Source organism: Tenrec ecaudatus, chromosome 4, assembly GCF_050624435.1.
Source record: "Tenrec ecaudatus isolate mTenEca1 chromosome 4, mTenEca1.hap1, whole genome shotgun sequence".
Classification (NCBI taxonomy): Eukaryota; Metazoa; Chordata; class Mammalia; order Afrosoricida; family Tenrecidae; genus Tenrec; species Tenrec ecaudatus.
In genome coordinates this window covers 53,373,594-53,398,304 of record NC_134533.1, presented here as the reverse complement: position 1 = coordinate 53,398,304, position 24,711 = coordinate 53,373,594, and the positions used below count along the sequence as shown (strand labels likewise).

General features: G+C 43.5%; 1 protein-coding gene across 4 annotated transcripts in view; it reads left to right on the top strand.

The window, feature by feature from the left end:
- Window positions 1-4,400: 4,400 nt before the first annotated feature.
- The window catches only part of NUCB2 (nucleobindin 2), a 55,218-nt gene continuing 34,907 nt past the window's right edge, over window positions 4,401-24,711 (top strand). For all 4 annotated transcript variants that reach the window (XM_075546001.1, XM_075546003.1, XM_075546002.1 and 1 more), the window contains exons 1-2: window positions 4,401-4,539; window positions 14,328-14,480. The gene's annotated coding sequence lies outside the window, so the exon portion shown is untranslated. The remainder of the gene's footprint in view (window positions 4,540-14,327; window positions 14,481-24,711) is intronic.

Below are 24,711 nucleotides of genomic sequence, written 5' to 3'. Positions count from 1 at the left end.
AGATACTGACAATATTCACCTGTGAGGAATTGCAACTAGCATTCCCTGAAGTGCTAGTCAGCTGTGTATAAAATGAGTCCTATGAGAAACAAGGAGTAGGGATCTCAATAACCAGCAAGATCTAGGAGTGGAACTCATCCTCTGAACCCCAGATTCCTGCACAGTGAACCTCCTGGATCCAGATGACAGCTATAACATCAGAGGAGCAGCAGCAGAACCAGGAGCCAAAGCAAGGAACAAAGTGATGGCATTTCCCAGTCCACAGAGCAAGTGAAGATGAGCGCCTCGTGCAGGAGGCTGGCTTGCAGAGTGGGGCGCCTCTGGGTACTTACCGGAGAAGTGATGAGTGTCTTCGTGCTGAGGCTTACTGGAGTGAGGTGCCTCTGGACACTCAATCCAGGGAGTTGGGTTTACAAACTCATGGAGTTGCTCAAGCTAAAGACCTTTGGGTTAGGCTTATAGCAGAATGGTTTGCCCTTTGGGCATTTGTTAGCAGACTCTACAGAACTTTATAACATGTCCTGATAAACAACTCAATCCAAAACATTTCTCATTGCATTACAACTTGTTAGCTTCCTTAATCAACCCTTTGATCATGAAATTTATCAAAATTCTCTGTAGCCATGGTAATGGATATTAGAAACTAGAGAGGTAAAGAAGTGGGTATTCAGCTAGCATATACCTGTAAGCAAAGAAAAATCTTACAGGCTTGAGAGGTTGAGCCCAGATGCATGAACTTGATGGTCATGGTATAAAAATGTAGCAGTGAAGATCAAGTCATGTTTAACAGACCTCAAAAGGGGCAACTGGTGAGACCACCAGATAAAGATGTATGCAAGGGCTCTGGAAAAGCATGACTGGACCATGGCCAGGAGAGAGAGAGAGAGAGATTATGACTTGGCAGTGACTCAAGGCAGTGAGTTCTGAGTTGAGTACAGAGAAAACAGAGTTGAATCCATGGCACTGGAGGTTAGAATATAATAAGGGGTGAGCTAATCTGTATATTTGGTTGCATATGACAAGAATATCTTGAAGTAATTCTGGTTTCCACAAGGTCAACGTTTATAACTCTTAGAGAAGAGTGGAACCTGCAGTCCTGGGCCAGAATGGTGACAACATGCAGCCAACAGTGGCCTAGTTTTCTTCTAGTTCTCTACGCTGCCATCCCTAAGATGTGATCCTCATCCTCATGGTTCACAATGGTTGCTGAGCTTCAGCCATGCCATTCAAGTTGCAGGCAGCAAAATGAATGGATGGATGGATGGAACAAGGTGGGTCCTTTCCTCTCAGGGAGACTCCAGGAATTCCCACATAAAACATACAAAGCCCAAACAAAAACAAACAACCCAATGACAGAATAAAAGAGAAAAAAACTCAATTAAAAAACCCCAGAAAATATTAAGAACTGGGACAAGTATACATTAGACCAAAAGTGATACCAAATGACAAGTTGTTATATTTTAACCTAATTCCAATCATGATCCCACCCTACAGCGCACTCTTTCTGATAAAAGGGTCTTTCTTAACTCTAGTCCAGTCTGAAGGGATTTACCAGAGGCTTAAGCCCCTTGTGGGACCCTGCAAATGGGTTTTGGGCTTTCATTGACATCCATAGGCAAACCAGGTGTTCAGAATTGAAGCTCTAATATTGTTCCCTTCTCTGGATTTGGATTTTGTTCTGTACAACCCTTGGACCACATAGACGGGCGTGCTTCTACTGTGTGGACTTAGCTGATGTCTCATGTAGATGTCTACTTGTTTGAAGACAAGCCTGTAGGACCGCACACACTCTTCTTTCTGATAGCCGGGCACCACCTGCTTTTTTCACCACACTTTAGAAGCCACTGTTCTGATTGGACACCCTTTAAAAAAAAAGCACCCTAGTGGGACTTTGACAAATATATTAGAGAACTTGTCTGCAGCTTACGAACAGTTTGTTTGGAATAACCTGTGTATGTATAAACAGGGACCCTAGTAGCAATACTCTGGGACTTGTCTTTGTACTAGATTTCCAGGAAGCTATGGCCATATCCATATGGTCCCTTGTAGAATGACATACTTCAAGGATGGCCTCAGTGCTTGGGGGCCCATCTGGAAGCCCTTGCTTGCCCTTAGCCTGCCTTTCCTTGTCACATGAGCATGAGCAGTATAGAATATTGAAGGGCCAGGCATTACAAAGAAATAAATGTGCGCACCTTAAGGATATCCTTAGAGAAGATTCAAGCTTCTTAAACTGCGAGGATGATAAGGAATGTGGCAGCTGTCAAAGACGTTTCTGAATGAGCGATGACCATCATTTAAGTGAAAATCAAATATGTAATCAATGAATCTGAAGGGTTCTGGAAGTGAATGCTTGCTTGCATTGTAAATTTCTGGGGCAAGAAAGGTCTTGAGTGGGAAAAGTTCAAGCAGCTCTGCAAAGGTGAGGAAGGAAGAAAGGCTTTCAGAAGAACACTCTGTTAAGGAAGCCAAAGGAAGAAAGAGTGCCAAGGGGGTGGCTTCCCCACAGTATCAAATGCTACTAAGAAAAAGAAGGATCATAGAAAGGTTGGACTGGAGAAAATGTTAAGTTACCAAGAGAAATATAGAGGAGCAACTAAGGATAAGTCAGTGAAGTAAGACTTCCTGCAGGGGATTGAGCTTGAATTCCACATGGGCAAATGAATTGACAGAAGAGTAGAGAGAATATTAGGCAAAAGAATAAGTTTATAGAAAGCACAGAGAGAGTGAACAACAAGCTTGGTACATGCCTATTAGTTTTACTTTTAATTAAAATAAAAATGATATTGGAGAGGGACTATGTTACAACTACATTTTATACTACTTGAATTATTTTTCATAAATCTATAGAGGAACTCTGGTGGTATAGTGGTTATGCCTTAGGTTGTGATCTGCATAGTCAGCAGTTCAAAACCAGCAGAGAGAAAGACAGGGCTTTCTACTCCTGTAAAAAGTCAGAAACCTATTGGGAGGTTGCTATGAGTCTGCATCGACGATGGCAATGAGTTTGTAAAGGGTTCACTGATCAAACAAACTTTTTCTTTTTTTAATCCGGCGTCTTCCTGGTCGCGATCGTTTTTGATGTTCTTCAGCTATGTCCACCGGTTACAGTATGACAGATACGTAGAGTGAGCAGGCGTGAGAGGCGCCGTCGTTACCGATAGCCAGAGACGTATGTCCAAACTAACATCCTTAAAGAATAAAAGCAGCGCCTGACATTCGGGAGTCAGTCTGATACTATCAGTTACTGAGAGTTGGTATGGCGATCCACAAATTTTATGCTGATGTGGCATTCACTGCTGGATCTTAATGTTTTCTTATCGAAGGAACACGAACTAACGCACAGATCATCAGACAAAGCCATCGTGACCAAGAACTGAAACAAAACAAGGTCACCTCATGTCACGTCTGAATACGTTCTTTTACCAATTACAGTTTTAGCTTTGCTCTAGTCTGAGATGCCAAACCATAGAATTATCCGTTTTTTTGGACAGTATCCAACCTAGGGGTAAACCCCCTTCCCTTATATTCTCTTCCATTTTACCTAGATATAATGGGGGAAAATCTCTTGTGTAACCACAGCCTTACCTGGAATGTCATACTTAAGAATGATGATCACGTAATCACTATGACCAGCCACTTTAAAGGAAGTAAGGTTGACTTCCCTTAAGAAGTCAATGTCTACAAAGCTGTCCCAGGAAAGCTGGCACGACACCCGGTTATTTCCCGTTAGGCTACGAACCTTAGGAAATTTGAGAATCCCTGTAAAAGACAAATCCACATGACCTGTCTTAATAGGCGAGACAACTAAGGTGCAGGGCGTTGCTACTATTTGGCCGACCCAAGGTTGAAATTAATCTGGAGGCTCCAAAAACTTCTCTCGCTCTTGAATCGCCTGTATCTTTGAGCCTGTTTCCTCGTCTTCAAAATTAGGAGTCTGGAGTGGATGTCCGTAAAGGGAGGAGACGGACAGGAGTACAGGCTACACGGGTTGGGGGGAGGTTAGAAATACGAGGTCCTGGGTGTCAACCCGAGCGAGGCCCGCGGCCGAGGATGAGCCTGGCAGCCCGTCTCACAGGTTTCGCCACTGCCAGCACGGGCCTGCAGCCAAGAAGAGGCGATCTCTGGGGATCCGTTCCATCCCACGGTAATACCTCATCCACCCAGGACCTGCTCGACGGGCTCCTCCGGGAAACCCAGGAAGCGAAGAGGCGCGGCCGCTCCGCCCGCGTCGCCGAACGCCACGTCCCTCTCGGCTCAGGCTCCCCCAGGCTCCTCTGCGCTCGCGCTCGCGCCGCCCGCCTACGCCCTCGTTGGCGCCCCCTGTCCCCGCCCCGGCCAATGGGAGCCCTCCGCGATCCCAGGCCGGGCCTATCAGCGACTAGCGAGGGGGTGGGGCTGTCACCATGGCAGCGGGGAGGCGGGTGTGGACCCTAGGTAGAAAGGACCCAGCTCTCGTCGGCTGGAGACCAGCTGGAGAGACGGCCAGCGTGCTGTGTCCGCTCAGCGAGCGCGCCCAGGCGGAGCTGGTGGCCCGAGGTGGGTGAGGGCCAGAGGGCTGGGTAGTGTGGGCGGCTGGGGGGCGTCGTGAGGGGAGGCTCAGGCTTTCGGACATCCTGCTCGGCCAGTGTCTGGATGGCCGGGGCCGCTGAGTGGCCCGGCTGTGGTGGAGAGGGGGCGCCTAGCTCTAGCTGTCTCGCTGCCTGCGGGGCGTCCGGGCTTTCCGTGAGGAAGGCGGGCTTTTGGTGGGGGGCAGGAGGAGGCGGTGGTGTCCAGCTCAGCGTTGACCCCCGGGACGGGCAGATTGGCCAGGGGCATGTCCACGGATGAGGAGGGTGCACCCACCACTTCTGGGCTGGTCCTCACCCCTCCCGCGCCAGGAGAGCAGAAAGTTCATGTCAGCTGAGTTCGTGTTTTCGCTTATCATTAGGTCAGCCTAATGCTTTCAATGTTAGGTTACGGGAAGGGAAAGATGTTACTTCCACGTTGCACCTGCTCAGTGAGCAAATGTGGTTATTGGGTTTGGTCTGGCAACAGTTTTAGGACGACACTTATTTTTTACAATATGGGCTTGGGGAGGGGAGACCAACAACCACATCCTGACTGCTGGGTGACACAACCTCTTGAAATGCTCCAAGTGGTCTCTGAACTCCTCAGCTGGATGTGTTGTACATTTTATACCATGGTGTCTGCGCTACTATCTAAGCCTTCTGTTAAGACTATTGAATCGATTAATGAGTATGAACACGGAATTACATGTTACTTTTGTAAACAAAAATTTAATAAGAAGGAGGGAGGCTAAATGGAACTATTTCTAATGGTCAATTTTGCTTGCGGGTGATTGTGGATTTTCCCTCTACCTACTACCTTCCAGTTGATTGCCACTTTAGTGACCCCACAGAAGAACAAAATAGAACTTCAGCACAGAGTAGAACTGCCTGCTACAGTTTCCTGGTTTGGAAAGCCTTATCCCCCGGAGGGGCTGATGAGTTTCAACCCTGGACCTTGTGGTTAGCAGGCCAATGCTTAACCCTTTGCACATCCAGGGCCCCTTGACTTTACCTGTAAAAGAATTAAAAAAGTTGTTTTGAAGAACTGGGCTAAAGTAGTGCATTGTGATTTGGGGTATGACAGATGTTGGCCTCGTGGTATGTAGCTTCTTTTACAACCAATTTCAATTATTTTTCTCAAGACTTCTTCTGGCAGTTTCTGTTAAATATTTGGATTCAGGTAGTATCCAGGCTCTTGCCTCTTTTCCTCAAAGGAGATCATGAACTTTCCCTACCGGAAAGTGTGAAGAACTATTGTTAGATGCATCCAAGGTGATGTTGACTTACAATGGTGCTATATGAGCACATCAACAGGGCTTTCTCCCATGGAGGTATTTGCTGGGTTTAAACTGCCAACCTTTTCCTAGCTACCTAACTGAGTGCTTAACTATTGTTCTTACAGGGCTCCTGAAAGAGCTCTTTAGACAGTTGCTTTTAGGAATTGGCTAAAAAAGCAATATGACTAGTAGTATGATCAATTCAGATCAGAGAACTTCTAGCTTCTTTTACATCAATTTAAATTATTGAATTCTGAAGGGCTTCTCACACCCTGAAGGTGTAGCAGGTTATGCATCAGGCTGCCAACCCTAAGGTCAGCAGTTCCAAACCACCAGTTGCTCCTTGGGAAAAAGATGAGGCTTTTTATTCCTGTAAAGACTTACAGTCTTGGGAACCTACAGGGCAATTCTACTCTGTTCTATAAGGTTGTTGGGTTGGAATGGATTTGATAGCATTGACTTTGGTGTTTGGTTTTCCCCCAAAGGAAACCTTAGTGTTGCTGTAGGGTAAGTTGTTAAGCTGATAACTACAAGGCCAGTAGTTCAAACCCATCAGCTGCTTATCAGGAGAAAGGAGAGGCTATGTGCTTTACAAGCCTCTGCAACCCTACACAAGGTTGCTATGGGTCAGAGTTGATTTGATGGCAATGAGTTTTTGTTTATTTTGTTTTGGACTTCCCTGATAGAGCCTGTGAAATGATTAGATTATGACACTATCCAGATGCGTACCTCTTTTCCTTTATACAAATTATGTTAGTACCCATCTTGATTTAAACTGAGTGTTTTTTTTTTTTTATAAAACATGAAGTACTCAACAAATGCTCCCAGGTTGATAGGGCAAAAGATTTAAGATAATACTTTTAGAATTAGAAATGAAATATCAAATAGGGGTTGGGGTTTCATTTTTATTATTAGGATGATTACAGGCACTTATACTTTTCATCTTGTTCTTCAGCCCCTTTACTATCTCCTCAAAACTTTCTCGTTTGAGTTAAGAATGCATTTCTGTCTCCTATGGCTACTCCATGCTGTCCTTCTTCAGCTGTCCCAACTTACCTGTCTCTGATTCCCAAGAGAGAGCACACCTTCTACACTTGATCTTAGCCAGAAGACCGAGAGGCGATTTACACACATTCTAGACATAACTTTTCCAGGATGCCTTCTGCCAAGTTGTTTTTGTTATGTAAATTTCAGCTGAAGTGAATGTACAATGCAGTCAATGAGAATAACTTTCAAAATATGTTATGAATTATGGGAATTAATATATGAGCCAGGAAGCAGGGTGCCACTGTGGGATAAAACATTGGGCTACTAACTGCAAAGTCTGTGGTTCAAACCTGCCAGTCACTCCTTGAGAGAGAGAGAGATGAAGCTGTCTTCTCTTATGAAGATTTACAGTCTAGGAAATCCTATATAGGTCACTTTGAACAGGTTATGAAGGCAATATTGTTATTGTTTTTATAATACACAAGTACCATGATTAGTAAAACTGCCATCGAGTCAATGCTGACTCATACCGACCCCTGTAGGTTTCTGAGACTATAACTGTTATAACTGGAGTAGAGAGCTCATAATTTTCTGCTGGTGGTTTTGAACTGCCAACCATGTGGATTTCAAGCCCATCGAGTAACCACTCTACCAGCAGGGCTCCATGATCAATAACAGTGTCTTTTTGTCTGAGCACAAAAGGACCTATATATCATTTTGTATGCATCTCCCTCGACCAGTGCTGCGACCCTTTAGTAAGTTCCTCATGTTGTGGTGACCCCCCCCAACCATAAAATTATTTTCGTTGCTACTTCATAACTGTGATTTTGCTACTGATATGAATTGAGCAACCCCTGTGAAAGGGTCGTTTGACTCCTGAAGGGATCGTGACCCACAGATTGAGAACTGCTGTCCTTGACAAACCAAAAAAATGCTGCTTTACTTAGGCAAATGTGGGAAACAGAAGGATTTCTCCCAAGTTGTCTCCCCCAAATATATGCCAAACTTAGCTGCTTGCGAATGACTATACACTCGAGGTCATCAGGAGTAGATCAGGGGTCATTCTCCCTAAGAGCTATCAGCCATCTAGAGCAAGCAGACACCACTGTTTATCCCACAACAAGTAGGGCCCACTCCCTTCTGATAAGGATAGAAGTTGTCTATTTCCTTGTAGGAGACCCCAGAGAGGTCTAACCCGCCCAAGGATGACCAAGGTTAGGCTGCCATCCTAAATCTAGGATACGCCCTTCTTGTCACATGTATACCCCCCAATCCCTCCTCTTCCTATTGCGTGTATGTCCCTAGACCACCCCCTCTCATTGCTCTATAACCTATAGCACAGCCCCTTCTTGTGACGTGGGTCCTCACCTGTAATTAGGGGGCTTGCATGTCCCCAGAGAACATAAAAGCCCGGACTAGCATTAAAGACTCTCCCTCCACGTGGAGCACCAGGCAGGGCTGAGGTGAACGTGCTACCATGAATTGTGTCTGACTCCATTTATTCCAATACTTCTCTTCTATCTCTCATGCTCTCTATAACTTTACTATGATCTTTACTTATTATCACTGTACAGTTGTGCCTACCAGACCCATAATGGTGTGTTAGGGGCTGGTTTCCCCTGACAGGTAAACAATTATATTGGTTTCTACTTTTTAAAGGCCTTTTTGGTGGCCAGAGTGCACACAATTTGAGTATTGGGTAGTTGGAGGAATTGAGTCTAGAATTTTAAAAGAAATTGAAAATAATTCTTTGTTTTTGAAAATAATTCTTAAATTAGATACATATTTTAGAATTTTATGAACTTCATAAATTTTTAATAATATGAATAAGTTGGCTATATTCAGGATTATAGTTTGTGAACTTTTTAAAAATACAGAAAGGTCTAGAAAGGGAAACTGTCACTGTAAGGTCTCTCTCTCCAGGACTAGATTCCAACCTCAGTCCTTGGCTCCGCGTGAGAAAGATTTCACGCCGAAGCCGGGCTCGTGATCCAAGTGAATTTTTTAATTTTTATTTTATTTTTTTTAACAATTTATTGGGGCTCATACAATTCTTATCACAGTTCATATGATCCAAGTGAATTTAATGAGAGTTAAAAGAAACTTCAGGTTTTACGTGGCACCCATAGGATTCCTCTGACCATGCGGCCTGGCAGAGACTGCCCCAGGTCACGCAAGGATCACTCTCCTCCCAAGAAGATGACCAGACCACCCAAGCAAGACAAGACCTTCTCCCTTCCGGTCCCTGCCTTTTCAAGGGTTCCCAGGGGAGGCGTGGTGAACAACCCCAGGTTGATCCCATTGGCTGAATTGCAGTCACTTGGCCCAGGTGGGCTGCTCCAGGTGTAACGCCTATCCGTGCCCACTGGCGGGAAAATCCAGCTTTGTCCTTTGCTGGCTCTCCTGGGCATGTGTAAATGGACTTCCCAATTCCCTAAGCTAAGCTGCCTAACATCACCATTATGGCCTGAGACAGATATTAGGATTTTAAAAATCATTTTATTAGGGGCTCATACAACTCTTTTCACAATTCGTACATACATCATTTGTGTCTAGCACATTCGTATGTATGTTACTATCATTCTCAAAACACCTGCTTTCTACTTGAACCCTTGGTATCAGCTCCTCATTTTCCCCTCCCTCCCTGCTCCCACCTACCCCTGAGCCCTTGATAACTTATAGTTACTATTTTATCATATCTTACCCCATCTGACGTCTCCCTCACCCAGTTCTCCGCTGTCCGTCCTCCAGGGAGGAGGTTACATGTAGACCTTGTCATCTGTTCCATCTTTCTCACTCACCCTCCCTCCACTCACCCGATATCGCCACTCTCACCACTGATCCTGAGGGACTCATCTGTCCTGGATTCCCTGTATTTCCAGTTCCAATCTGTGCCAGTGTACATCTTCCAGTCCAGTCAGTTATGTAAGGTTGAATTGGCATCATGATAGTCGGGGGAGGAAGCATTTAAGAACTAGAGGAAAATTGTATGTTTCATCATTACTACACTGCACTCTGACTGGCTTGTCACCTTCCCATAGCCCTTCTGCAAGGGGATGTCCAATTTCTCCCAGATGGGCTCTGGGTCCCCACTCTGCTAGGATGTTTTTATGTTCGATATTTGCAATTAATTTATCTAAAAAACAAAACAAAACCAAAAAAGCTCACTGCCATTGAGTTGCTGACAACTTATAATACCTCTATAGGAGAAGTCAGTGCTCCTATGGGTTTCTGAGACTACAACTCTTTATGGGAGCGGAAAGCCTCATCTTTCTTCCTAGAAATGGCTGGCGGTTTTGAACTGTTGATCTTGCAGACAGCAGCCCAACTGGTAAACCACTATGCCACAAGAGCTCCTGACTAATTTACAGACTTTAAAAAGCAGGTTCCTAACAATTTCACACCCAGCCAGAAGCACCTCAGAGCACAGGCCTGGTGATCTGTTTCTGTAACTTCACAGCTTTGAAAACAACACGTAGCAATACTGCTGTAAGGATTGGCATTTCAAATCTGTGCAGAGGGACTTTGGGAGAAAAGTGTGGCAACCTGTTTCCAAAAGATCACGCTCTTAAAAACCCTGTGGAACCCTTTGTGTTCTGAAACAGGGGTCGGCCAGGAGTCACAGTGGAATTGTGACAACTGTTATTTTGGGTGTTTTAGTTATGTGAGGCATATTATGTGTCAACAAAGAAGAGATGGTATTCTTAACCAATATGAGATTTTTAAAAGTTTGTGGAGAAATAGAATGGAAAGTTACTGTAATTTTCTCCTGAGCTTTTGACACCTCTTTCATATGCTCATGACTGATACTGAAAAGCAACAGTATCTTTTTCATTAGCCAACACTGTCACTGGGTGTTAGGGTGGGAACAAGAAGAGATCTGATGGTTTGCCTGGATTGGTGTTCTTTTCCACAGTTAGGGCCCTCTGCAATTCTAATGTCCATATTGGTCTTGATACAGGTAAATGTTGGGAGTCCAGCTCACCTGGCCGTATGCTTGGTTATTTTGAACCTAATTTTCTCATCGACTCTTCTAATTTTTATTTATTATTATTTTTATAATAAATCATTTTATTGGGGCTCATACAACTCTTATCACAATCCATACATACATCAATTGGATAAAGCACCCTTATACATTCGTTGCCCTCATCATTCTCAAAATTCGCCTTCCTCTTGGGTTCCTGGAATCAGCTCATTTTAGATTCTTCTAATTTTTTTTTTTTTAAGATCTGCAGAAGTTTACAATCTTTTTTTTTTATTTTAACAATTTATTGGGGCTCATACAATTCTTTTCACAGTTCATACATATACATACATCAATTGTATAAAGCACATCTGTACAGTCTTTGCCCTAATCATTTTTTTCTCTTTTCTTCTTTTACATTTTATTAGGGACTCATACAACTCTTACCACAATCCATACATATACATACATCAATTGTATAAAGCACATCCATACATTCCCTGCCCCAATCATTCTCAAGGCATTTGCTCTCCACTTAAGCCCCTTGCATCAGGTCCTCTTTTTTTTCCCCTCCTCCCTCCCCATTCCCCCCTCCCTCATATGCTCTTGGTAATTTATACATCGTTATTTTGTCATATCTTGCCCTATCCGGAGTCTCCCTTCCCCCCTTCTCTGCTGTCCCTCTCCCAGGGAAGAGGTCACATGTGGATCCTTGTAATCAGTTCCCCCTTTCCAACCCTCTCACCCTCCACTCTCCCAGCATCGACTCTCACACCCTTGGTCCTGAAGGTATCATCCACCCTGGATTCCCTGTACCTCCAACCCTCATATGCACCAGTGTACAGCCTCTGTCCTATCCAGCCCTGCAAGGTAGAATTCGGATCATGGTAGTTGGGGGGGGGGGAAGCATCCAGGATCTGGGGGAAAGCTGTGTTCTTCATCGATACTACCTCACACCCTAATTAACCCATCTCCTCTCCTAAACCCCTCTATGAGGGGATCTCCATTGGTCGACACTTGGGCCTTGGGTCTCCACTCTGCACTTCCCCCTTCATTTAAATATGATATATATATATATATACACATACATACACATACATATATACATATACACATACATACACACACTTATATCTTTTTTTTTTTTGCATGATGCCTTATACCTGGTCCCTTGGGCACCTCGTGATCGTACTGGCCGGTGTGCTTCTTCCATGTGGCTTATTTGCTTCTGAGCTAGATGGCCACTTGTTCACCTTCAAGCCTTTAAGACCCCAGACACTATCTCTTTTGATAGCCGGGCACCATCAGCTTTCTTCACCACATTTGCTTATGCACCCATTTGTCTTCAGTGATCCTATCATGGAGGTGTGCAGTCAATGATATGATTTTTTGTTCTTTGATGCCTGGTAACTGATCCCTTTGGGACCACTCGATCACACAGGCTGGTGTGTTCTTCCATGTGGACTTTGTTGCTTCTGAGCTAGATGGCCACTTGTTTATCTTCAAGCCTTTAAGACCCCAGTCACTATCTCTTTTGATAGCCAGGCACCATCAGCTTTCTTCACCACATTTACTTGTTCACCCACTTTGACTCCAGCCGTTGTGTCGGGAGAGTGAGCATCATAGAGTTCCAATTTAATAAAAGAAGGTATTCATGCATTGAGGGAGTGTTTTTAACAGGGGCTATATAGTTGGACACTCGTTTATATGTTACTCTTACTACTGTTGCCATCAGCAAATCAAAAGCCATTTACTTGACCTTTCTCCTTTTCAATGTCAGTAGTGTGACATTGACATAAGAAGAAGCAACCCACCTCGCAGGTCTCCTGGTTCCGGGCAGTACCCTGGAGGAGGAAACTCGGATGTCCTTCAACGGCTGTTGTAATGGCGATGGGAAAGAGCGTATATTCCTCCCCATCTTTCTTTTGTTGGACAGATTCCTTCCTCTGTCCCCTGCTGCATCATAGCCTTGGCTGTGCCAGTGTTCCAAGGAGAGCCTCCAATGTGGCCTTTCCAAGAGTGGCTTTTAAAAGCCGGCACAATTGCCAAAAATGAAAATGAGAAAAGAATGGCTTTTAAAGATTGTATGCCAAAATGATGTCTTACTTCTTAAGTTCTAGAACTTTGGGTGTTTGCAGAATAGACTTTTATTGCAGTACAAGCGGGAAAGGACATTAATATTTACGTACTTAGCATTGATTATTGGCATGCACTGTGCCTGTCACTTTTCATTCATCTTTATTTTCATCATGTCAATAAACATGAAATAGTGTTAGCTCGGTTTTATAAGTAGCCAGTAAATGGGGAGATGATGTTAAATCTGCCCTTAGTTTTATTTTACCATGCTGTGTGGTAAATGTGGATCCACCTCTAACATACAGCATACATGTGGTCACTCTTCCCCATAGATAACTTGACCTTAAATGTAACATAGAGAGAAATATATGTTCTTAAAGTTTAAAGAGATTTTATTTACTTATTTTCTTTCCAGACTACTTTGAAATCATTTTATTCCCCATTAGTTTGCATATGAGCTGAATGCCTTCTGTTTTACAGTTAGGTAGTAGGATTTCATAGGACCCTGAGACAGATATTAGGATATTTTTATGTTCTATATTCTTAATTTATCTAAAAGACAAAACGAGAAAACCTCACTGCCATCAAGTTGATGACAATTCACAGTAGTGTAGCAATTAAGCACTGTGTAACCCACAGTTCTGTTTGAACCTACCAGCATTTCGTGGGAGAGAGATGCTTTTGTCAAGATTTACAGCACACTGGGAATCTCAGAGGAATGTTCTCTGTTAGGCAAGGCTGCTCCGAGTTACACTCAATGTCCTGGGTTTAATGGGGTTTCTAAATGGAATTTGGGATGCTTCTTCTTACTGGTCGTTGTCACTGATTCTGGGGTCAGGATTAATTTTAAAAGTGATAGTAATATAAATTAAGGATTTAAAAAAACCTTTTTATTAGGGGAAATTAAGGATTTTAGTAAAAGTGATAATAATAAAAATTAAGGATTTTAGTTAAGGATTTAGTAGGAACAGTAACCTTATATCCTGTGACTATTGAGAAAAAGAAACTTAAACTGATCTTTTTTTGGTTATTTAAGGAGGGAGGAATATAGAAAAACTTAGGTACAATAAATTATATTTGCATTCTGGTTCTGTGTATTTACTCATATCTCCTCATTGAAAAATGATCTAATTTAGTCTCCACCCACAGCATAAAAATTTGGTACTTTTTCTTTTCACTGCATGTTACAAACGCTATACTCTAGGAACCCAGCTGTCTTCGTGGTGGTTACAGGCTGGGTTGCTAACCACAAGTCGGCAGTTCAAAAGGCTAAGGTGAGAAGAGGCTTTCTATTCCTATAAGCATTTACAGCCTCAGAAACCCACAGGGGCAGTTCTGTCCTGTCCTGTAGGGTCACTGTGAGTTAGAATCAACTCTGTGCAAGTGAGTGAGTGAGTCATGGGCCATTTCTGTTTAATAAGGCAGTTTATAGTTAATGTGATTTCTAAAATAAATTTTATTTTTAAACAGGACCTATTAAAAGGCAGTTTCTATTGAAAAAAACATCTGGCCTAGAACCAAGATCCATCTCTTCACTAATTTGACAGTGTACAAGTTATTCAACTTCTCTGGGTTGCAGATTTACCAACTCTAAAGAAATTCATTTTGTTTACCTGTCTGAAGGTAAGTGATCAGTTAAAAATTACATTTGGTCATAAAAAACAGAGGCTTAACAATGATGGCTTAATTATATAATGTTTTAATTTCCCACAGAAACTAAATGGACTGGAGTAGCCAATTCATTTCCATTCTCATAACTAAAAGTTACTACTCATGTCCCCCGGTAATAATGCTGATTCAGATGCTGCTTGCAAGCCCATGGTTGCTACTACCAGGTGGAGGGATAACTGCTGAAGGTTATCTGTTTGAAGGTTAACTGCCATCAAGATGGATCAGACCACCCCACCCTAAGTATGGCCCACTCGCTTCTGATATGGATCATAATTTGTTTTCCTGGAGAAGAGCTCAGGGACACTTAAGGTCAAGCCAGCTCAGAGATGACCATCTTAACTCTAGAACCCATATTGCTTGCTTCTCAGCCTTTTGGCTAAGATCAAGTGTAGAACCCATCCATCTTGGTACGTATGTACCTTCCTGTCAAGTGTCCTAGCATATTCCCTTCCTGTTACGTGCATGCCTCTAACACACCCCCTTCCTGTTATGTATACGTCTGATGTGGCTTGCATGCCTGAAGATATATAAGCCTGTGAGAGAACACGTGTTCACTCTCTCTGGTTCATTTCCATGGAATTGGTGAGCCCTTGCATGCCTTGTCTGATTCAGTTTCTTTAATTTACCCTTCAACTATGCAACTGCCCCTTAGGACCCATTCCTTGTGAAGGCTCCCCCACCCCCACCCCACACACAGTGGGCCCTGGCCAGTGTGATGTGGATGGAATTATGTAGACTCCCAAGCTTATGGCTGGGACTTATGGTTGTTTATTTATTTATCATGGGGAAAGGATACAGATTAAAATCTGCTAAGGGAAGAAACTCATCAAGTTCAGGGAAATAACAAATGTGGAATCTCCATCATTCTCAATCTCCGGAGTCAGGCAGAACACACAGAGTATTGCCAACTGGGAAAGCCTTTGATATGCAGAGTTTTAATTGGAACTTGAACATATACTGTCCTGTGGCCGGCCTTTTGTCTTCAGTCCTTCCTGGAAGTGTGGCTAATACCTTCAGTCTCTAGTTTCTCTGGAGGCAGAACTGCATAACCCAAAGCTCTGACATAAGTCATATTGTTAGACTGCCTGGTGACACCTTCCACCCAACTCCACCCCCCAAGACAAATGAAGATACACCTAATAGGAAGGGTGTTCCAAGGGATCACTGCCTAGTAACTGGGGAAAGGACCAGTCTTTTCTTTGGGTAAGGTTAATTCTTTACCACACACATAGCATATGCTGATGTCGAGCTAGTTCATTTGGCTGGAGTATGAAATACAAGACAGAAGAATGAAAGATGAGGCAGTGGTTGTGTTAGATCTCTCTGGAGCTAGATCTATACCTCGGTCCTTGGCTCTGCGCGAGAAAGAATTCATGCCGAAGCCTGGTTTGTGATCCAAGGGAGTTTACTGAGAGTTAGAAGAAGTTTCAGGTTTACACGGCACCTATAGGACTCCTCCCGAACATGCAGTCTAGCTGGAAGCTGCTTGGCGTCACCTTAGAAAAGTGTCACTCTACTCTGGGCTCCTGCCTTTTCAAGTGTTCCATGGGGAGGCGTGGTGGACGACCTCTGATTGACCCTATTGGCTGAGTTGAATTCACCTGACCTAGGTGGGCCACTCCAGGTTAAGCACCCACCCATGGCTATCTGCAGGAAACCTGAACCTCTGAGCATGTGCAGTGCGCCACTCCTTTGTTTCCATAGCTTGGCCCTCTGGGCATGTGTTAATGGACATTTCCCAGCTCTATGCTAGCTTACCTAACATTCCCTCCTGAAGAGATATGGACCCAAGTCTTTGGAGTACTGGATGATGACATCTCTAGCTACTTCCTGCTGGCAAAGGGGATGAAAGTGGGGTTTTCGGTCCATATCCTTCCTACTCTGTTAGAAGGGGTTGTCCATTTAGAGCCCAGGATAGATAAGGTGGAGGTGGGTTTAGGAGACGGTGGTCCTGGAGCGGGCACACTTGGTTCATAGGCCTTGGTAACCTGAGAACTGGAAAAACAAACAGACAATGGGTGAACAGTTTAAGTGAGACAAGGGTAAGATTGTAAGGTGGCAGTGCCCTTGAAGTTAGGTTAGTGACATAGGAAGTCAATAGAAATCTTGTCACTAACAGGCATGAGAGTTTGGTCACTGTAAACACAGGAATGGGGTAAAGGCATTCACTGGACTAAAGGCTGTGAGGGTTTTGAGGTAGACTCATTTGTGTAGCCCTCATCAGTCTTGGGTGGTGATGAAATATCATCCTAAGACCATCCAGTGGCTTACAGGAGTATTCGTCTGTTCCCACGGTTCCTGTGGAGGAGTCTAAGGCTCCTCCACTGTGAGGAACAACTGGAAATTTGTAGTGGGACCTGGATGAGGCCCGATGACTGTGCAGGTGTGCAGCTTGGACAGTATGTCTCAGCCTAGGAGAGGAGCTGGACATTCAGGGACCCCTAGGAAGCTATGAGAAAAATAGAAGTTATCCCAAAGACATCTGAGAGGTTCATTAAAATGTTTAACTACAGGTTTTCCTGACACTCCCACGATGGAGCAGGTGCGGGGTGCCAGGGGTCCAGGGAAGGAAATAAGGACAGAGAAGGTGGCCCCAGTATCTAAAAGGAAGTTCACTGACCTTTCTGCTATGTCGATGCTCACGCTAGGTTCCAGACCAGTAACAGTTATCTCTTGCTGCTGGGCCATCTGGACCGGGCACCTTCAATTCTCCTCCGTTACCAGCTGTACGTTGGCCTGTGGACACCTGCCCTTCAGGTTTTGGGCCTTAGGACAGAGGCCAGCCCAGTGGCCAGTTTGCTTACAAGCAATGGACACATGGCGTCCGAGGAGGCTTGAGGCTTGTTCCAGTTAGGGCAGTTCCTAGCCCAATGATCCGGTCGCCGGCAAATGTAGCACTTGGTACCTGGTTCAAAGGTCTGAGAAACCTGGGAGTCATTTGATGGGCATCGGTTATCGAGTGCAGCTAATACCTGGGCATGCCTAACATCCTCCCAGGCTCGAGCCTCCCCTTCCTACTCCCTATTGTAAAAGGCCGTGTTAGCACAAGTGACCATCTCCTCCAGGGTAGCTCCTTCAGGCTTTTGCACTAGTTTTTGGAGTTCCTTGCGAATGCCCTGTGCGGCCTGTGTGAGAAACTTGTCCCTGAGCAAGACTTGCCCCTCATAGGATTCTATATCTATGGCAGTATGATTTTTTAGGGCTTCCTTTAGCCGCTCTAAAAAGCTTACAGGAGACTCAGTAGGTCCCTGGTGAATCGCTGTCACCTTGGCATAATTAATGGACTTTTGCCTACCTGCCTTTAGTCCACTTGTGATGCACACCAGGAAATGTTCCTGTGCCCACTTGTCCTGAGGCTCACTATGATTCCAAGCAGGGTCTGTTAAAGGTACAGCATTTTCCCCTACAGGGTACTTTTCATTCATCACATGTAACTCCTCTGCAAACTTCCTAGCACCTTTGAGCACCCGCTCTTTCTCAAAATCTGTCATAGTTTGTCCCAGTATGTCCCAGTATGATCATTACATCTTTCCAGGTTAAATCATAGGCTAGAGTGAGGTGCTGGAAGTGTTCTATGTACTGTTTGGGTTTGTTAGCGTAACTGCCCGTCATTTTTAATTTGCTTGAGTTCAATTAGAGTAAAAGGCTTATAAATTGCCTGGGAACCAAATTCCCCTGCTGCCTCTACTACAGGTAGAATATTCAGGGCTGCTTCAGGGTTGGGGCAATAGTTTCCCTCTAGTCCAGGGTCCCTCAGGGGGTCCTGGGTGCACTGGGAATAGAGATCTTAGTTTTTTCTCAAAAGGTAGAATGCTTTAATATACGGCATCTCCTACCACCTCTCCAACGTTCCACAAAAATGTTAATCAGCTTTTGCGGATCCAATCTTTCCCAATTGGATAGGATACATCCAAGGGGCCAATTCCTAGGTATTGAGCTGGTGAGTCCCATCTAGAAAACACACAACAAGGAGGCTATTGCGAGTTTGATGCCTCAAGGTCAGTAACCTCAGGTTCAGTGTGCACCTCTGGAGTGCTGTGAATCTGAGGCCTCAGGCAGGTGCAGCCGACATTTTGGTCCGATTATTTTCTAGATCACAAGCTGGGAGGGCCACTGTGTGGTGTGGCCCCATGGCCTTCAGAGACGCCTGCCGGCAGGAGCAAACTCTCAAATCTCTGAAGGGAAGGGATGTCTATCCAGCAGCTCGGCAATACATTACGAGTGTCCCCGTGAGTCGCTTTGGTGGGCCATCCACCTCCTAGATGTTGCCGGAGCAGTTCAGCCTGGCTTCTTTTCCAGCTACACGCCGTCTCCTGAGGGTGGTGAGGTGAAAAGAGTCCAGAAGTTGCCCAAAACCAGTGATACCAGAATGGGAGTGCCCGCTCCTAGAGCTAGCTTATCTTATGTCTCTGAGTCACGGCACCACTTATGTTAGATCTCTCTGGAGCTAGATCTATACCTCAGTCCTTGGCTCTGCGCGAGAAAGAATTCACACCGAAGCCTGGTTTGTGATCCAAGTGAGTTTTATGAGAGTTAGAAGAAGTTTCAGGTTTACACGGCACCCATAGGACTCCTCCCGAACATGCAGCCTAGCTGAAAGCTGCTCGGCGTCATGCAGAAAAGTGTCGCTCTACTCTGGGCTCCTGCCTTTTCAAAGATTCCATGGGGAGGCGTGGTGGATGACCCCTGATCGACCCTATTGGCTGAATTGAATTCACCTGACCTAGGTGGGCCACTCCAGGTTAAGCACCCACCCATGGCTATCTGCAGGAAACCTGAACCTCTGAGCATGTGCAGTGCACCACTCCTTTGTTTCTGTAGCTTGGCCTTCTGGGCATGCGTTAATGGACATTCCCCAGCTCTATGCTAGCCTACTTAACAGTTACATGCATGCAAGTAAGGATGCTTTTCATTGAAAGTAATAGAACATATGAAACAATCCAAGCAATACAGGGAATGTATTGGCTCTTTCTAATATCTACAGGCAGGGTCCTTTGTGCCCAGCAGTTCTTTGTCCTCTAAAATGTAAGCTCTTGGTGAACTGGAATGTGTGTCTTGTTTACTGCTGTTTCCAATATGTAATACACTGTCTGCATGAATGCATATACTCAATAAATTCATGTTGCATTTAAAAAGGAATCAAGTAATACTACGTATTATAACATGGAAGAACCTTGAAAACATAATAAGTGAAAGTGATCAAACATAAAGGACTGTATATTTTGTGGCTTCCTAAAGATCCTAGAAAAAATAATTTACATAGAATAGGATTTTTCCCATGAGCTTTTTGAAGCCCACTCATTTTTGTATGACTCTATATAAAATGTCCAGAACAGGCCAATCCATAGAGATAAGAAAGAGATAAGAAGTAGATTGGTGATTGGCGGGGGTCGTGGCGAGTGGGGCATGGGGAGTGACTACTATTCGACATGGGGTTCCTTTTTAGATGATGAAAATGTTCAGGAATTAGTGGTGCTGGCTCATAACTCATTGAACATCCTAAAATCATTCAGTTGTAGGTTGTTAGGTGCCATCGACTTGGTTCTGACCCCATGACCTCATAGCAACCCCAAGCACAACAGAACAAAGCACTACCCAGTCCCATACCATCCTTACAGTCGTTCAAACCCATCCTTTAGCCAGCTACTGTGTCAATCTTGTCCAAGATCTTCTTCTTCTTAGACCCCCCTCTACTTTACCAAATAAAATGTCTTCATCCAGGGACTGGTCTCCTGACAACATGTCCGAAATATGTGAGATGAAGTCTCACTATCCTTGCTTCTTTTTTTGATGTCTTTTTTTATTTTATTTTTAAACAATTTATTAGGGGCTCATACAGCTCTTATCACTGTCCATACATGTACATACATCAATTGTATAAAGCACATCTGTACATTCTTTGCCCTAATCATTTTCTCTTTTTTTCCTCCTCTTTTCTTTTTTTTACATTTTATTAGGGACTCATACAACTCTTTTTTTTTAAAGCAATTTATTGGGGCTCATACAATTCTTATCACAATTCATACATATACATACATCAATTGTATAAAGCACATCTGTACAGTCTTTGCCCTAATCATTTTTTTTCTCTTTTCTTTTTTTACATTTTATTAGGGACTCATACAACTCTTATCACCATCCATACATATAAATACATCAATTGTGTAAAGCACATCTGCACATTCCCTGCCCCAATCATTCTCAAAGCATTTGCTCTCCACGTAAACCCTTTGCATCAGGTCCTCTTTTTTTCCCCCTCCCTCCCTGCTCCCCCCTCCCTAATGTTCCCTTGGTAATTTATACATCGTTATTTTGTCTTATCTTGTCCTATCCGGAGTCTCCCTCCCCCCCCTTCTCTGCCGTCCCTCTACCAGGGAGGAGGTCACATGTGGATCCTTGTAATCAGTTCCCCCTTTCCAACCCACTTGCCCTCCACTCTCCCAGCACCACCCCTCACACCCTTGGTCCTGAAGGTATCATCCACCCTGGATTCCTGGATTCCCTGTGCCTCCAGCCCTCATATGTACCAGTGTACAACCTCTGCCCTATCTAGCCCTGCAAGGTAAAATTCGGATCATGGTAGTTGGGGGGAGGAAGCATCCAGGATCTGGGGGAAAGCTGTGTTCTTCATCGGTACTACCTCGCACCCTCATTGACCCATCTCCTCTCCTGAACCCCTCTGTGAGGGGATCTCCATTGGCTGACACTTGGGCCTTGGGTCTCCACTCTGCACTTCCCCCTTCATATATATACACACACATACACATATATATACATATACACACATATATCTTTTTTTTTTGCATGATGCCTTTATACCTGGTCCCTTTGGCACCTCGTGATTGCCCTGGCCGGTGTGTTTCTTCCATGTGGGCTTTTTTGCTTCTGAGCTAGATGGCCGCTTGTTCACCTTCAAGCCTTTAAGACCCCAGACACTATATCCTTGCTTCTAAGGAGCGTTCTGGTTGTACTTCTTCCTAGACAGATTTGTTTGTTCTTTTGGCAGTCCATGGTACTTTCAGTATTCTTTACTAGTACAATAATTCAAATATACCGATTCTTCTTCAATCTTCCTTATTCAGTGTCCACCTTTCACAATCATACAAGGCAATGGAAAATACCATGGCTTGGATCAGGTACACCTTCGTCCTCAAAGTAACGTCTTTGTTTTCAAGCATTGATTGTGGATACAAGCAAAATAAAGTCAATGACAACATTCTTTTCTGTGCTTATCATGCTGCTATCTCTTGGTCCATTTAGAGTTTTTGTTTTCCTTATATTAAATTGTAACCCATACTGGAGGCTGCAATCCTTGATCTTTATCCACAAGTACTTCAAGTTCTCTTCAGTTCAGCAGGCAAGGATATATCATCACAAGTTGTTAATAAACCTTCCTCTAACCACATTCTTCTTCATGTAATCCTGATTTCACTGGTCATTTGCTCAGCATACAGATTGAATAAGTATGGTCAGAAGATGCAATTCGATGCACACCTTTCCTGATTTTAAACCATGTTCCCTTGTTCTGTTTGATCCATGTATACTGGTTAGTATACACAGTGCTGTGGAATTCCCTTTGTTTTCAATGCTGTTCATTGTATTTTATTATCCATGCTGCCTTTGCGTAGTCATGAAAACAATTTAACGTCGTTTTGGTTTCCTTTGCTTTCAACCAGGATCTGACTTCAGCAATGATTATTCCATGTCCTCTTTGAATTCAGCTGGAATTTCTGATAGCTCCATATATTGTACCATGGCAATGGCTGTTGAATGATTTTCAGGGAAAATGTACGTGAGTGAGGTGTCAGTGATATTGTTCTATAATATGTACATTCTGTTGAATCCCGTTTCTTTGGAATAGGTACAAGTTTTCTTCCGGTCAGTTGGCCAGGTAGCTGTTTTCTGAATTTCTTGCCGTAGGTTTGTCGAAACATTTCCATTGGTATTCTGTCAATTCTTGGACTGTGCTTTGATTAATGGCTTCAATACAGTTGACTTCTTTCTTCAGTATCATTGGTGCTTCCTGCAATGTTTAATAATTTTTCCATAGAAGCTTTCAACATTACAATTTGAGGCCAGATTATTTTTTCTTAGGTTTTCATTATAAGATATGTCGAGTTTGTTCTTTTTTGGTTTTCTAACTCTACATCTTTGTACATTTCATGATAATATTTGACTTTGACTTCTAATGCTGTCTTTTGAGATTTTCTGTTTAGCTCTTTTGATTTCTTGTTTTGACTTAGTTTAGAGGCAACAATAGCCATACATCATCTTACATACTTTGAATATGTTGTCAGGAGATAACCAGTCCCTGGAGAAGGACAGCATGCTTGGTAAGGGATAGCAGCCATGTGAAAGAGGAAGGCTGTCAATGAGGCAGATCACCCAGTGGCTGCTGCAATGGGCTTCAGCTGATAGGAGGGTGGTGCAGGATCGGCAGTGCTTTGTTCTATTGTGCACAAGGGCCCTGGCTCAGAACCAACTCCACAGCACAAAACAACTCCTCCTCTATCATCAAGAGCCAGCTTCAGAGTCTCTCCTGACTTCCCTTTTGAGCTTTACTTCCTTGTCAGTCTTTTGAATGAGCGTTTGTGTTCTTCTGGGCTGATGTTCTCGATGTCCTCCCACCACTCAGCAGGCCTTCCATCATTCGTGTTCAATGTGTCAAATAGGTTTTTGAGATGTTCTCAAAATTCAGGTGTAGTACACTCAAGGCAATACTTTGATTCTTGTGGGCTTATTTTAATTTTCTTCAGCTTTAACCTGAACTTATATATGAAACCAATGGTCTGTCTATTCTGTAGTCAGCTCCTGGCCTGGTTTTAGCTGCTGATGTTGAACTTCTCCGTTGTCTTTTCCCACAGATGTTGTCCATTTAATTGATATATATATTCCATTTGGAGAAGTCTATGTGTATAGTCAAGACCATAAAGAAACTCAATATTGGGCAGTGAATGTACAAATTTGCCTTACATAATTGATGTATGTATGGATTGTGATAAGAGTTGTATGAGCACCTAATAAAATGATTAAAAAAGAAAAAGAAGAAAGAAACTCAATATCATCAGTACAACAAATTCCTGGCCCAAATGCCGAACGTGTATAGTCACTGCATTGTTAAAAAAAGGTATTTGTGGTGAAAAAGTCGTTGGTCTTGCAAAATTCTGCCATGCAATCTTCAGTTGTGCTTCTATCATTAAGACCATGTTTTCCCAATACTGTGCCTTCCTCATTGACTCTTTGTGTCCAACTTTTGCATTCCAATCACCAATAATGATGACTGCATGTTGATCAATTTCTGATTGAAGATGTTGGTAAAATTCTTCAATTTCTGTATCACCAGCTTTAGTGGTTGGTGCATAAATTTGAATAATAGCTGTATATAGTTGTATTTCCTTGTGCGTGGATAGATGTTACCCTATCACAGACAGCACTGTACTTCTTGCTAGATCTGGAATGTCCTTTTTGACGATGAATGTGATGCCTTTCCTCTTGAATTTGTCATTCACAGCATAGTAAGCCATGATTGTCTGATTCTAAATGGTCAATACACGTCCATGTTAGCTCCCTAATGCGTAGGATGTAAGGCTCTATGTGGTATATTTCATTTTTTATGACTTTCAATTATCCTAGTCCATACTACTCCTAGGTACCACCATTCCACATTCCAATTAATAGCTGTTTGCAGGTGTTTCTTCTCCATTTTGAATCATGCCCCATTAGCAAATGAAGATGCCAAAGACTGCTCCATCCAAATCACTATGGTCGCCTCTACTTTGAGAAGGCAACTCTTCATCAGTTATCATTTGAATGCCTTTTAACCCAAGGGGGTCAGCTTCTGGCACTATGTCTGACAATGTTCTGCTGCCATCTATAAGATTTTCAGTGACTAATTTCTCAGAAGTGAATAACCTAGCCCTTCTTTGTAGCCTGTTCTTAGTCCGGAAGATCTGCTGAAACATGTTCACTTTGGGTGACCCTGCTGGTATTTGAGATACCAGTGACATAGCTTCCAGCATCACAGCAGTATGCAAGCCACCACAGTACAACAAACTGACAGAAAGCTGATGGATTAAGTTGTATGCTTTGGGTGGATTTTATGTCATCTAGATTTTATTTTCATAAAATTATAAAAATTGGTAGAATAGATCTAATACTGACATGTGAGTTGTAATGTTAATGA